General features: G+C 44.2%; 1 protein-coding gene across 3 annotated transcripts in view; it reads left to right on the top strand.

Moving 5' to 3' along the window:
* Nucleotides 1–14,268, top strand: part of LOC120893569 (breast cancer anti-estrogen resistance protein 1) — a 125,900-nt gene that overhangs the window by 75,256 nt on the left and 36,376 nt on the right. The gene's annotated exons all lie outside the window — the stretch shown is intronic.

The raw sequence follows: 14,268 nt of genomic DNA, 5'->3' as shown, positions 1-14,268 counted from the left end.
TCTCCTTTTCTTTCAACTCAACCGTCTTCTTTTCTATTCTGCCTCATTTAGTAGCACTGAAAGTGGTTTCCGTCAAATGCCGTAAGGGTTGGCCTGTAAATGTTTGCCGTACCCTGTTTCCGGCATTCCGGAGCATGCAGACGGTTTGAACTCGACTCTGGTCTTCCCAATCTCCGGTCCGTTCTCCATTGTTAGCTTATCCGATGCGATCCGGGAAGGTGTGACTGGGAGGAAACTGGGATTACCAATCGATTGGTTTGTCCCATGTTTGTCAAAATGAAGATCTTATCGGGTTGAGGTTATTTGTTTGTTTGCCATTGAGAAGCGTTGTCTATTGACTGTACAGTTTGTGTGTATCTGTGTGTGCTTCGAGAGAGATTATGTGTTTTGTTTTCTCCGGTCCAATGTTTCCATCTTCCACCGGGGAAAAAAGGGGTTTGGCATTTCATAATGTAAAAAACTCCACCTTTTATTGTGCTTTTGGTTTGTAATCGGTTGGCCCGGGCAAACAAAAGGTCTAAGCGGTTTTAAAACACCATTAAATTGCCTTACCTGTGTCCCAACGAAAAGTGGGTCCTTTTGGTGGTTCAAAAGCTGCAAGAAGTTTGTTATTATACCCTTTTTTGATATTGGGATAATGACACATTTCTGTAAGCTTTCTATTTTTTTGGCAAACAAATTACTTCATTATCGGTGCCATGGAATTATGGTAAATGTTTGTATCGTTTAAGCGAAAGAAAATAAGTTTTAATTGTTTTGCTGATCTTTTTTTTCGTTGTACGTACTATTGAAAGTTATTTTATCCACTGTATCTTCAACAATGCTCCAACTTTGTACTATTTTCTGTGTCTAGTTTTCTCCAAGTTGATAACTAAATGGTAGCAAATTTAATCCACACTGTGTCTTTCGAAGCCATCATCCGTCCGTCCGTCTGTCTGTCTGTCTGTCTGGCAAATTGTCAGATGGGAAAGTAGAATCTAGCACTGGTAATTGAAATGTTTCTGCACGATTCGTAACGCACGAACGACGGAGGGATTAGTGCCATGACAGCAAGGAATCGAGAAACGTGCGCTAACCTGTGCGTCAAGGTACTTCCTAAGGCTACATTACATCAGCATCACCTAGCATCTCTAGCGAATTCTCGTTACACACAGACCGCTGATGAAAAAGAGAGCAGCTTTGCTTTGTCTGAAAGGCATTGCGAAAGGAAAGCACATAAGATTTTCTTTTCTGCTTCTATGCTTCCGGTAGCAGATCTAGGCTAGAAAGACACGATAAGGTGTAAAATAGTACAGCACGAAGAGAGGGCAGACAACAAGGAGTCAGTTGAAGTGAGCGTATGACCAGACAGAAGTGCAGCGTAGATCACATTGCACCGAGTTTCTCTGCTCGAGTAACACACGCCCCCTTTGGTCTATGGTTGAACGTCCTACAGTTATTACTGCCACCTTCCAAGCCAACGTCTTGCTTGGGTTAAGCTGCCAGACTTCCTCTTAATCTCTCCGTGTCTCGCCTTTAAATCGTTATTACTATCATTAGCGGTTGATTTTAATAGAAAACATTTTCATTACCCCAGGTCATGCGTTACGCGCGGCAACCAGTTTGTTTGTGGACGTTGGGCGGCCTGTTGGTACATGTTGAAAACTTGAACTTCCCTTCGATTGCTTCGCGATTGAACCGTTTCGTTGTGTAACATTCCATTTACTTTTCCACTCTACTGCTACCTACCCACCCTGCTGTCCGAGCAGCAAAGTATACGTTTTGCATAAATCGTGTTTGAAAGCAATAGGAGACACACTGAAAGCTTTCCTTTCTTTATCTGCACCACGTTCCGACGTCTGGTAGCGATAGCTTTTCGGACATCCTGTCGACGACATCCGATACAGCAGATCCCGGCAGAGAGATATAGAAAAAAAAGAAAATAGCGAACGTCTTCTGTGCAAGATCAATCTCGCATAACCAACCATCACCAACCAGGCAATGGTGATACCGACGGGTGGCCGTAAAGTCAGCAGCATCAACCTAGTCCATCTCGTTGAATCTGTCCAACCGTACCACTGCAACCACCTTCCCTCCAAGCCAGTGCAGATGAACAAACGCAGCATGCTGGCAGCTGACTGTTCTCGTGCGATGAAATCTTCTCTTGCGTTCTCTCTTTCGACGGCGCATACACACAACATGAATGGCACGTGTCGGCCGGGGTAGGACGTCATGCATGCTACCGAAACCAACCCCGATAGCTGATACACTCACTCGAGGGCATAGCAGACCTGCGGCTCCGCGCGCGAGCACTCAGTACCGTACCAGCTGCTGCTGGTGGCGCACTGAATCATAGATATCCGGTATGCATCCTATCAGCCACGCTGCATCGGCAGCGTAAAATTGGAAGCTGAATCAGCCAGCCAGCAGGGCGCAGTCAATCATCCTAACCTCTAGACGCCAGCGCGTCTCGCTCGGCACAGAGCTACCCGGCTGCTGACAGCTGCACAACAAAAGGCGGGAGAAGGTGGATATTAACAACTGGAGCAAAAACACGTGATGGCGTTACGTCGTCACTTTTTACTAGGTTTTTTTACCTTCTTCTCTTGCTTCTCCGGCTACCACGCCTAATTCGATTTGAGGAATCAAATTTTGCTTTATTATGAATATTTGGTTCAATTTGATTCCAGAAGCAGATGGATATGTCAACTGAGAGAAATAAACGCGACCGAAGTGCTTCCGTTAAAAAAAAAAGAGTGGGAACATGTCCCTAAAGGGGAATAAACTGATCGACCACAATCGACAAAAAGTAAACCACAGAGGGGCGAGAGGGGAAGGCATGAGATTGAATAGTTTTTGTGGTGTGAATTTTGATTTAGTTTCATGTTACTGGTAACTTCCAAAGCCCAGGAGTGAAGCTGAAATTACAATTCAATCCATAGCTGATGGTTGTGGTTGTAGAGTTTGTACTGCGGGTTTTCCCCCTGTCTCATACATTTTTTTCTACAACGTACAGTAATTAATAAGCACGTTCCATTCAGATGGAAATGATTCGTGTGTATTTACTGTTTGTTAACGAATCCCGTTGTGGGCGTATGGTTGATGGAGTTATTATTTTACCTCAACCACGTGTATTATGGACTGCCTGCATGGTATTGGTTGGTGTGGTTCTCCCCTGGGCTGTGGCTTGTTTAATATCCCACCAAATTGTGCTCATTACCCAGCAAAACAGTGCATTATTTGCGGACGTTATTATTATATATTGTTCGTCCTATATCTGAATTAATTCATTCATAGTACGATGACTCCCTCGCTACCCAGCCGCCAGCTGTCAACGAAAGGTGGAAACAGTAATGCAATAAATTATTTCCCTCCTAACCGTGAACCCTCCTCGTGCATTTCGCAAAAGCCGCATCGCAAAGAAGGAGCAACCAACGACAGTATGCAAAAAATGAGTTGCAAAACACTGCCTACGCCGGATTGCCAGACGAAGCCATGTAGGCGTTCATTGATCAGTTGCAGTGCTTCCACTATTGCCTTCCTTTACTGATGCAACAGCCTGCGTTACTTAGTGGGTTCAGGTTGCCTTTTCTTTTTAATCATGTGGTTATGTTTCACCCACGTGATATTGAAAGGCCAGACACCTTTGCGAACTGTTAACGGCCCAGGTGCTCCAGAAGGGTATCAAAATTCTATGAATGAGCTTGGGAGCTTTGCACGAGTATACGCATGACACTACACCTTCGTAGCAACTGGAAATTTATCACCAATAAATATCGACCTACACGCGTCGTTTCCTCTGTGTCTCCGGTTCATTGACACGAGTAGACGATCACTTCTCAATGAGTACGTAAGCGTAAACGACACAATATTTTGTGTGTGTTGGGGTACTGATTCATGATTATTTACTAGGAAATTGTACGCAACTTCAGATGCGATAGTAGTAAACTGTGAATCACTATGCTCATTAATCAGTGCTGGAGGAGAACATGGAGATGTGTCGTCTTTAATCTGCGAAAAGTTTATACTACTGGAAAGGCCTATCTGAGTGCCGGTAACCTAATCTTCGATGTGGCAGGTAGGCTCTTTGCGGTAGATTTTAGGTTGTGAAATTAACGTCAACAGCACTTCGGCTAATAACTGACGGCAATAAACATAACCACCCGCTGTTAAATATCTTGCACGATGAGGCGTACCACGAACGCACCTTTAGCTAAGAAGTGTTGTGAAACTTCTTTGAAGGTTGTTTTGAGCTGCGTAGAAACTGGATACGATGATGGTTAGAACTTTATCCCTAACGACGGGTAGCATTTTAGGCGCTCGTAAATGCCGTATACGATTACATCGTAATATTCATAATACGTGGCTGTGGTTACTTCTTTAAGCTGAAATGAGTGTGTATTCCCTTTTGCTAATGTTGGAAATATTCGCTGAAAGGTTTCGCTGCTCTAAATCCGCTTGACGCCGTTTCCATTAATTATCTTCGGTTCCTGTTAGTGTGGCTGACGTAAGAGATGTACCACGATGCCGTAAAAGGTTCTTAAAAATTCCTGTCCTGGAGTAAGCTCTCTGGGTTGCTCAGCAGGATGCTGTGTGTTATGCTGCAGTGGAAACTGTAGCTGTTAGCCATTTTTTCCACTCTCTGTTCCTCCCCAGAAAACAGTATGTGTTCCCAAAACCTCTGGTATCTGGCTTTACTCCAGCAGGAATTCTTTCCATCCCTGCACCTTTTCTTTGCTTAATGCCTGTCCTGCGGTCACAGACGCGTCTCAAAAACTGACAGCGTGAAAGTGTGAAAGTGTAAAACGAATCCAATCAAGTCTAAATGGCCTGTCTGGCGTCTGGGTCCGTTGTGGTGATCGTACGAACGGGTTTTCCTTCCCTCCCGCCCTGTAGCTGGTTGGAGCTAGCTAGATGTCCTGGGAAAAGCTTCAGAAAGAAACCTTAAAAGCATCTGCCAGCGCTGGCTATCCTTTGCTATCGGGCATCCAGTAGCCATCTCTTTCGTTGGCTACAATCTCGCCCCATTTGTGCCTATCAAACGGAAATTCAATTAATCCCCGCTCGCTCATCCTAACCCGGATTGCTACCGGGGACAGCATTATACAATTTGATTAAAATCGGTGGTCGGCGGTGCGATATTAAACTGTCAGATGCAAGAGAAAAGGGTTCTTCAGTAGCTCTGGTATGTGGCAACGTTCGGAATTTCCTAGGCAAGCCGCGGACTGTTCTATCACTGTTTCTTTCGATTTTGAGGAGAACCACATCGAGGAGGAGGCGATTAACCTCAACTTTTAATCAGTTACGCCAGTTGCCCCGTGTCGGCCCTTCCTCGGAGAACTGTTTTCCAATTGGTCGGTAATAATAACCGTTGATAAAGACGCCGCTGGTGTTGCTGTTGCATGCACAGGGGAGTGGGGTGAAGAAGAAAAAGGGCGACTATTATTTCTCATCATGTTCTTGCTCTTAGCCTCTCAACCAGCCTTGTGGTACGGACACTGTTGAGAAGCTGATTCTGGGTTGAAGTTTTTTTTCCTCGAAAGCATCCGATTAACGCTCCATTGATCAGGTGGCTCCGGCTCCGAGTTCACACAGATCGATCCCCCCCTGCTTCTGGTTCTTTAGTTGATTGATGGACTTTGCTCCACAAGGCTGGCAGACCGGCGCTGGAAACCGGCACAAACGCGGCGCCACATAGACGTCGGCCTTTTGTGAGGTGCACGTGATAATGTTGCAATCAGTACGGCATTCTGATTGGGAAATACGCATCGAGTATACGAATGTGGGAATAAAAATAGAACAAAACGAGTAGGAGCGCTGATAAAGATTTTATTTTCTGTTTTTATTTTGCTCTATTTTCATTGTCTTTTTCTATTTGTATTATTCTACGTGTTAAAGTCTGTTATGCTGTCTTTGGTTTCTAACCTGGTTCTCTTTAAATTTCATTTAATTTATAATTTAGCGTATATAATTTCCATGTTTCTAGCTTTTTCTTAGCTTATGCATTTTTTTGTTTTAATTTATTCATGATCTTCCTTATTTGTTTATTCTATGCCCGTTGGCCCATTATTGCGTGCTATTGCCATTTTGTAACGAATTACGATTTTTTCGAATGAATTTTAAGTTTCTTAACTTTCGAAGCACATCCACGTGTTAGCGTTCCGTTTAAATAATTCCCTTTTGTCCATTAAGCATACGTGTGACGATTTTCATTACAAGTTTGTATTCTCCCATTTTTGTTTTGTCGGCGCTTCCTATCATCGCATCATTATTATTACACGCAGCACTGTACATTCCGAGGCGTGTTGCTGCTTCCCTTGCACGTCGTCATTGCACGTCACTCAATTCTTTGCTGTGTGCTGCACAAGGAGACATAACATACCCGACGGTAGCATCCCCTCCCAACCCAAGCACAGGAACCCTTCTCCAAGGGAGTGGATCGTGCAAAAATCACGACTCTCGTATAATTAACATATCAAACAGCGCGTCCCGCCGCTGTCCATTTTTCCAACCAAGTGGAAAGCTTCCGCCGAACCACCAGCAAACACACAGCGCCGTGATTGGGAAGCAAACAAACGATGGCCTGGGAAAGGAAGCGTCTTTCTCCATGGCTCTTTCGGTCAACTGCAAAGAACCGGTTGCGTTGAACGTCAACTTTTGGATTATGATCTCGCTTTCCGGGTTTCTTTACGTGTCGGTCAACTCCACCACTTCGTATGTTGTGTTTTCGCGATGATTTTATGATTCAACCACGTTTGGGGGCTGTCAAATGTTGAGTCCAATTTCGTATCATCAAAAGCTCCGAAAAAATAAAAGCAAAAACACGTTCTCTTGAGCGCTCTTGGGACGTCGTGTGCGAACTCGCCGGGAGATTTCCGCTTCTTTTTTTATCTGCACACTTTGACGTGATTTGAGCTAAAAAGCTCACACCATGTTTTTGTTTTCATTTGCTCTCTTTCCTCTTCACCGGTTAATTTGACAGCGAACCGGTTTGGATCGATGATTTGATTTTCCGTCACACTTCGCTAAATGTTCGACAGCAAAGACGTGGTTAAAAAAAATGATTGGCCATTTTTTCGGTCGAGTAGTTTTTTTAATTCTCTCTTTGCATATGTTTGCAAGAATTTCTAGAGTAACCTGGAGAGGAATCTTCCATCGTTTCGGGAATGAGGTTAGCAGCCCCCATGGTGTAACGAATACAACTTTGTGATACGGGTGTCAGGAACAGGATTGGCATCCTTATAAAAGTGACAATTGACAAGTGCCTACAATTTTGGAACGCAAAGGCCCTGACCTGGAGGCGCCCAAGAAAAGCAATGTTCAATCAAAATACTCTTCCCTCAACAATAATACACGATCCCCTGTATTCAAACATCCATATCATTCAAACCATTCGCATGTCACAGCAGACATCTTTCTTCGATGTCAGAAGAAACTTCTGGGTTTTTTTTTGGTATGGTCTTCTACGTATCAGATCAGGTTCTCGAACAGGCATTGATTTCTTCCTGCATTCCATCACAATAATTCCTTTTTGCTGCCAACGACCAAAAGGCCACCCCTCCGCTTTCAGCACTGTCAGCAAAAACAACCATTTTGCAGCATGACTTAACGAGTTGTTTAGCGATTTGTGTGCGAGCTCTTTGTGTGGAACAGGATTTTGGACATTAATATGACAGCGCAAGTGACATTTACAAGCATATGTTGCCATGGTGTCGCACTCTCGATCCGTTTGAAATGGGGTTTTGTAGATGCTGCCGCAGAAGCAAGCACTATGGTAAGAACACGTCGACATTAGACGAGTGTGACATGTAATTTATAAGACTTGCTACTATTAACGATATGTAAATTGTTGAGGTGTTAAGTACTTGGAGGGACGAGGTCTTTACAGTGCTCGTCGTGTGAATGTAAAAAGAAAACCTCGAAGATTTTACGCATTCAGTAAATCTTCTCTCTCACTGGCCTATTGAAAGCTCATTTCAATCAATCTGTATTACTCAACAACTGTATAAAGCAATAGCGATAAACCAAAGTCTCAATGGCTGCAGGCTTGGCCCGTCTACCAGCAATGCTCACAACAAGAGACGGCCATTCGTGCAACAAAGCAACCAATTCCAAGCCACTCTCGATGATAGTACTGCTCGTATGTGTATATTCATTGCAATTTAAACCACTTCGACACCAATCGCTACGGCCGGACGAGGAATGATCCACCCAACAACCCACCCGCAGTGTGGAGTGCTCTCTGATCGATTGATCGCATCCACTTGAGTCATTGGATAGCACCGTACCCAGTTCGATTGGTCACAAGTGGTAGGGGCAAGTGTTTGTGTGATAGCAATGGAGAGATTATGTTGTTGACGCGATTTATATGAATTGTCGGACGAGTCTACACAAGTTCTCCAATTTCCTGTCCCGGTTTTGCTGCTCGGTGTTTATTGACAACCGATCGACCTCCGGCGTTGAAGAGTTGCTCCAGCTTTCCCTCCTTTCCCATCCAACGACTTCTTCGTTAGCGACTTCTTCTTCGATTCAGAATCTGAACGGCATTCGCCCCGAGGGAGAGTTACGTTACGGCAATTTTGCTTCCAACGCTAATTGGCAATTTTGACGCGAAGTTCCGCGAGGATTGCTCACGTACTGACAAAACACTGCGTCGGGATATTGGGTACCACTACACACACACACTCACCTCAGAATTCAGTCAGCTATCTGTATCAACAAGTAGTTAGCCGGTTTCGGTGTTGTCGGTGACTCTCTACTTATTCAATTTATTGCCGAAGATATCACTCTTAATGTCAACCTTCTTGTGGGGTAGTGGATTTGCGTTGTTTGTTTGTTGAGATGGGCTGCAAAAGAGGTTGCGGTGCTTTTTTGCTAGACCACTTTTAAGATAAGTGCGCGGAAAAGGATCTACCCTAAGTACGCTTGCAAGTATTGCGCGCTCCCTGCAGACATATCCAGCGGCCATATTTTGCTGCCCTTCTTTAGCCGACGAACCATTCAAGCGATAAAGACGGGTAAAAACGACACATAAATTAGCCAGATTTATCTGACGACTCCCTGGAACGAAACTTCCCTCAAGGGATTTCTACAATAATTTAGCGCTTAAAATTATGTCTCCAAGATGGGGAAAATGTGTATGCGTTTTTTTGTTGCCGTCACCGTTGTTTGGCACCAACACGTACCTTCAAGCGACAAATAACTCCATCAGCAGCGCTCCGTTCGCCGTCCGATCTGTCACTAATCTCAAACTAAACGGCTTCGGGTCGAAAATTAATGTTTCGGCTAGCGATTTATTAGTTTGTTGTCGTCATTTTGGAAAGCTAAATGGCTTTTTTGATTAAAAGGTATAGATCGTCGCTTCTTCACTTGACTTTATGCGGCACACACACACACGAAGGGAACACCTGCTGCATTTCTGTCGACGGATTAGCCCCGTTTTGCATCGGACGGTTTGATAGATTGATTACCGCGCTTATATGACTGTTCATTTAATTTAAAACCCATTTAGGGTATCTCGAAAATGTTCGGAATGGGAAGGAAGGTACATTTGAAGGGACTTTATAACGGGAAAAGCCGATGTATGTCGGGAAAAGCGAATCAATAAACTATTCAAGTATTGTTGTTTGGCGAGAGAATCCATCATCGTTGATTAGTTTCTTGGAGAGGGGCGCATTTTCGAAGGCATTAACCTCAATAAGGAAAGTGACGTATTTCGTCAGCGCGTAAAAAAGCCATAGAAAGCCTGATGAAAATAAAATTCAATAGCTATATTAATCACTTTCCTTGAAAATACGGGTTTCAATTCAGTGCTTTGAAATGCATTGAAAAGTTCTCTATCCTTTGTAGCAAGATTGCATCTGTTGATTAAGCTGTGAATGGAAACTTATTCAGTCTGTGACTGCCCTGCAGCAAGGCGTCTTTTCTCGTTCGGCTAAGTTTTTGTGGTTAATTTGTTATTTACTTCAACAGACAGAAAACTTCTTCCCCGTGCGTCCCATCCTGTGTGACACAACTGCTAAAAGGCGAAGTCCTATGGATGTAAATTACCCCTTTACACTTTTATCAAAAAGACCCATTGCAAAGTTGCATTTCGATCTACACACACATACACAAAAGAGTAGTGCACTCACCAAAATTGACCATCCCAGCCCCAAAACAAGTGAAGCATGAGTATGAGCAAAGTGCAATTACTCAAGCCGCTGGCGAGAGTTTCTCTTCCGGCTGGTGCAGCATGAATAATTTATCAATGCCCCCTCAAGCAATGAATTCTTCTCGGGCAATGGTCACCGTTGGAGTTGTGCATGTAGTCGGCCTGGTGGACAAAGATGATAGTGTTGTAAATTTGCGGCACGCAGTAATTCAGTTACGAGATTACAATATATTACACTCCCAACCCGTTGGGAAACCCCCCCGCAACGCTCACTGCTCAGTGGTATTTTGCGATTATTTTTATTACCAACGTGCTCAAAATTTCACGTTTGATTTTTGGGTTGTAGTGAAACACGGTCGTTTTTCTTGCATAAAGCCTCTCCCCGAACATGTTTGCTAGTCTAGTTCCCCTTTCCCCGTGGGATTAATGTTGCCATCTTCCAACCGTCTTGCCGCTCATTTGTCTCGCTCGGGATTTCGGGCAGAGTGTATCGAATGAATGTCAAACAAAATTAATCAAGCTTCATCAACAGAAACATGGCGTTGCCGCCCGAGGGGAATCGATTTAACAGCATAGTTCACTTCGAGCATTATATCCCCCAAAGCTAAACCCAAACCAAGAGAAAAAAAACCACCAATGCAACGTTGAACACAAGCAGCGAAAACCATTTCGATAATGAACGATGCACTTTTGCAGCGCGCAGGACTTACAACCAAATATATGAGAGGAAACATGCGTATGCTCTTAGTGAAACGAATTAAGCCTACCAATTTAATTTTGTACATCGTACAGGGAGGGAAAACAAAGCAAAAAAGAGAATAAGACTTTTGTGGCTGTTCTTTTTTTATTCCTCTCCAAATTCTTTCCCTTTTCAACAACGGTGTTGTGAGGGGACAATGGGTCACAATAACAACAGAAAAAAAAACACGGCAACACATTTTGTACAATTGTGCACAGGAACAAAAAATTGCAACACGTGAAGACAAAGGAGAGGAGTGCGAGCAGAGGGGAAATCCTGAAAACGCTTAAAATGCAATAATGCCAAAGTGCTTTACAGTGGTGTGTTTTGGGTGCTTCATAAATCCATTAAACGGTGCAATTTCGGTGCATACTGGCGTGCAACGAGTGTGTGGCCCGGCCTCATACATACACACACACACCCGTTCCACGCTTGGCCGCCAATTACCCTTATAGGAGTTTTTGGCCACCCGGTCGGTACGAATTTTCGATAATTGGTTTTTACGTGCCGGATGCATGTTGCTGCCACCCAAAGTGGCCGTGTGCTTTTCCCTTTTTTCAGGGAGATCAAATGGGATTTTTTGGCTGTTAATGCGTTTGAATCGTTGCAGTCGAGAGCCTTTTTACAAGATTGCCTACTGAATAGATTATTCATGGAAAATATCCATTTAAAAGAATTTGTTTTGTAGGATTTTTTAATAAAAAAATGTTTTAGCACATTTCAACTTGGGTTATGCATGTTTCCATCTCGAAAACTATGTGCAATAACAGTTTCGAATGTTTATTTTGTGTCCTCCAGTGTACAACTCCTAAAACCATTGAAGGTTTATTGACTACACAAGTACATCGATCTGTTTCGATGTTTCTCTTTCGGAAGAGACACTCAACGCTCCACATTCGTCAGAGCAGCAGCAGCAGCAGCAGTTGTGTTGCCACTTCATCCTTCTGCAAAGCCAGCTGCCATTTGAGGACACATCCCGTCTAATAGAATCCCATCTGTATGGTGATTCTATTGGCTATTAACCGTCGTCTATATGCTCGATCTCTTGCAGACTGCAGCTTGCTTCGGATGTTTGTATTTCCATCCCTCTGGCATCATTTCTGCTGACACGCTCAGTGTTTCAGTGCCCTTCGCAAGCAGGGGCCCTCTGGAGACGAGAGCGTAATCGTGTACAGCTTTGCAGTCAATTGCCTTTTTGCGATTGACTTCGCTTTTGGGACGATTTCGTATCTCTCACATCACTCCTTCTGCCCTGCGGTGTCCTTTCTTCAAATATTTGGTCCAAACACCGAAAACCCGCATCTTTCCATCCGTCCCCCGGGTTGGGTCGGAACAGCCGGAACGGGCAAAGAACGGTCGATGGAAGAGTGAGGGATGGTACCAATATATCAACGATTCTTCCCCCTTCAATCGCATTAGATGCTCGTCCGAAACCTGGTCCAACAGTCGGCAAACAAATTGTGTTGATTGTTTTTCGCTTTCGTCCCGCCTCTCTGTAGCCTTCTGTGTATGCTGTGGAAGGATTCTACCTGCTCTATGCTTGCCCGTGTCGAATTCCTGGGCTCGTTTCCTTCCCAATTCTTATCTGGCTGTGCCCCCGCCTTCCAGGGAAGGACCAAGAACCTTGGGAATTCTCACATGCGTGTACATCGTTCATCATTGCGCGTGGCTCAACCGGGACGACGGAATAAAACACAAGACACAACATTAGCTGCCTTTTAAGAAGTGACGTTGAAGCCCAAGAGTGTGTGTGTGTGTGTACGTGGATGTGTTGTGTGAATCTTACATGTTTGATGCCTACAGTAAGGAACTGTTTGTGTCTCTCATAAACCGCATGGAAGGCAGCGTGAGGATTCAATCTAGCTCTGTCATTCAACGGACGGGAAACCTCCCGTCGATATCTCGCGAAGGCACCTTTGGCATCACTAAGCTACCGTGTAAAAAGCGTAAGCAACATGTAAACTCAATTCTAAAAGTTTCTCTTGCAAAATCGTGTACTTCTGCTGCGGCACTCCTGAACCACCCCACGCGGGAAGCCCTCGGGAAGGCACCGTGCGTAAGAATCAATTTTGAAGCTGTGTCATTTCTCTGCTCTTCGTGTGCTTTCAGCTGGAATCGTGCTTACGCATAAATTTTGCACAAATTGAGGGTGCTTTGTGTGCGAAAAGGTAATAAAATATTGTTTCTCCATGACCTTGTGTAGTTGAGCTTTTGCAACTTTGAATAAGGTTGCTTTTTATGGAAAAGATGAAGGTTAAAAAAATATATTATTATTTTCTAAACTTGATTCTCATTCGTTTTGGTTCTTGAAATCACCTCCTCAACCTGAATCATTTGTTCATTTCGAGAAAAGCCCAGCGAGATCTCATCTTACCAAAAATTCAAAAGGAAGTGCCAACGTTTCCTGGAATGCCTCAATTCACACCTGAAGTGCCACGGAAAAGTGGAAGTATATCATAGCTGTCGCTCCTTTTCCTTTCATCTCAACACTGCTTTCAATATCTTGATGCTATTGATGGATGTGTAGGAGGAGAAAGAGAACGAAAAAAAGCACAATCCTCCTTAGGGAGAAAAAGTACGCTCAGCCGTGCCCATGACGCCCTGAATGACATTGATTACACCTATAGATTCAGCATCATTGGGGAAGGCAAAAAAAGCAAGAAAAACTAACAATGCCACTCAAAGTGCAAAACAATAACCCCCCACGCAGCCAAGCCAGAGACGCCACAGACGCCTCAGAGCTTGATTCCATTTGCGCGATGGAAAATGGATCACGCTAACCAACTCCGGAACTCCTTTCGCACCAACCGGATGACACGATATCCTATTCCGCTCGGTGCCTGCAACTCCCGAGTCTTAGAGAAAATCCGGAAAAGCTATCAAGATTTCCTGCGCCCCCAACAGCCCCTTTACGCGTTGCGAGTGCAAAAACTCATCACACAAAAGAAAAACAATCTAACTTTTTTGCGCCTCATCATGCGGAAACGTTCTGGACGATGCCGCCGCATCGGAATGCCGAGTTCCGTTCCATTGACGACAGAAGAAATCGATGGCCAGTGACAATGGCCCAAGCCGTTTGTTTTTTTTTTCAAATGCAAACCGTCTATCCTCAAACTGGTTGGTTTAGTTGTCGGGGTTTTTTTTGTTTACAAATTTCGTAGCTCGTAGCTCAACATCAATCCACTTCCGATCCGTATCGATTTGAGTTTAGCGACCATGTCCGCTTAAACCACCTTGCCCTGGCTGCTGCAGTATCACAGCACAGCTCGGGCAGGGATTACATGGCGATTGATTGTTTTTCCCCCTCGCAGACATCCTTTCGCAACTGCTTGTTTTCCATTTACGGGTAAAGTGGTTCGAAAAAGGGATCCACAAAATCCTCCCCACGCAACAGCAT

This window comes from Anopheles arabiensis, chromosome 2 (genome assembly GCF_016920715.1).
Source record: "Anopheles arabiensis isolate DONGOLA chromosome 2, AaraD3, whole genome shotgun sequence".
Classification (NCBI taxonomy): domain Eukaryota; kingdom Metazoa; phylum Arthropoda; class Insecta; order Diptera; family Culicidae; genus Anopheles; species Anopheles arabiensis.
The sequence above is the reverse complement of the archived record's forward strand: the minus strand, read 5'-3'. Positions and strand labels throughout refer to the sequence as shown.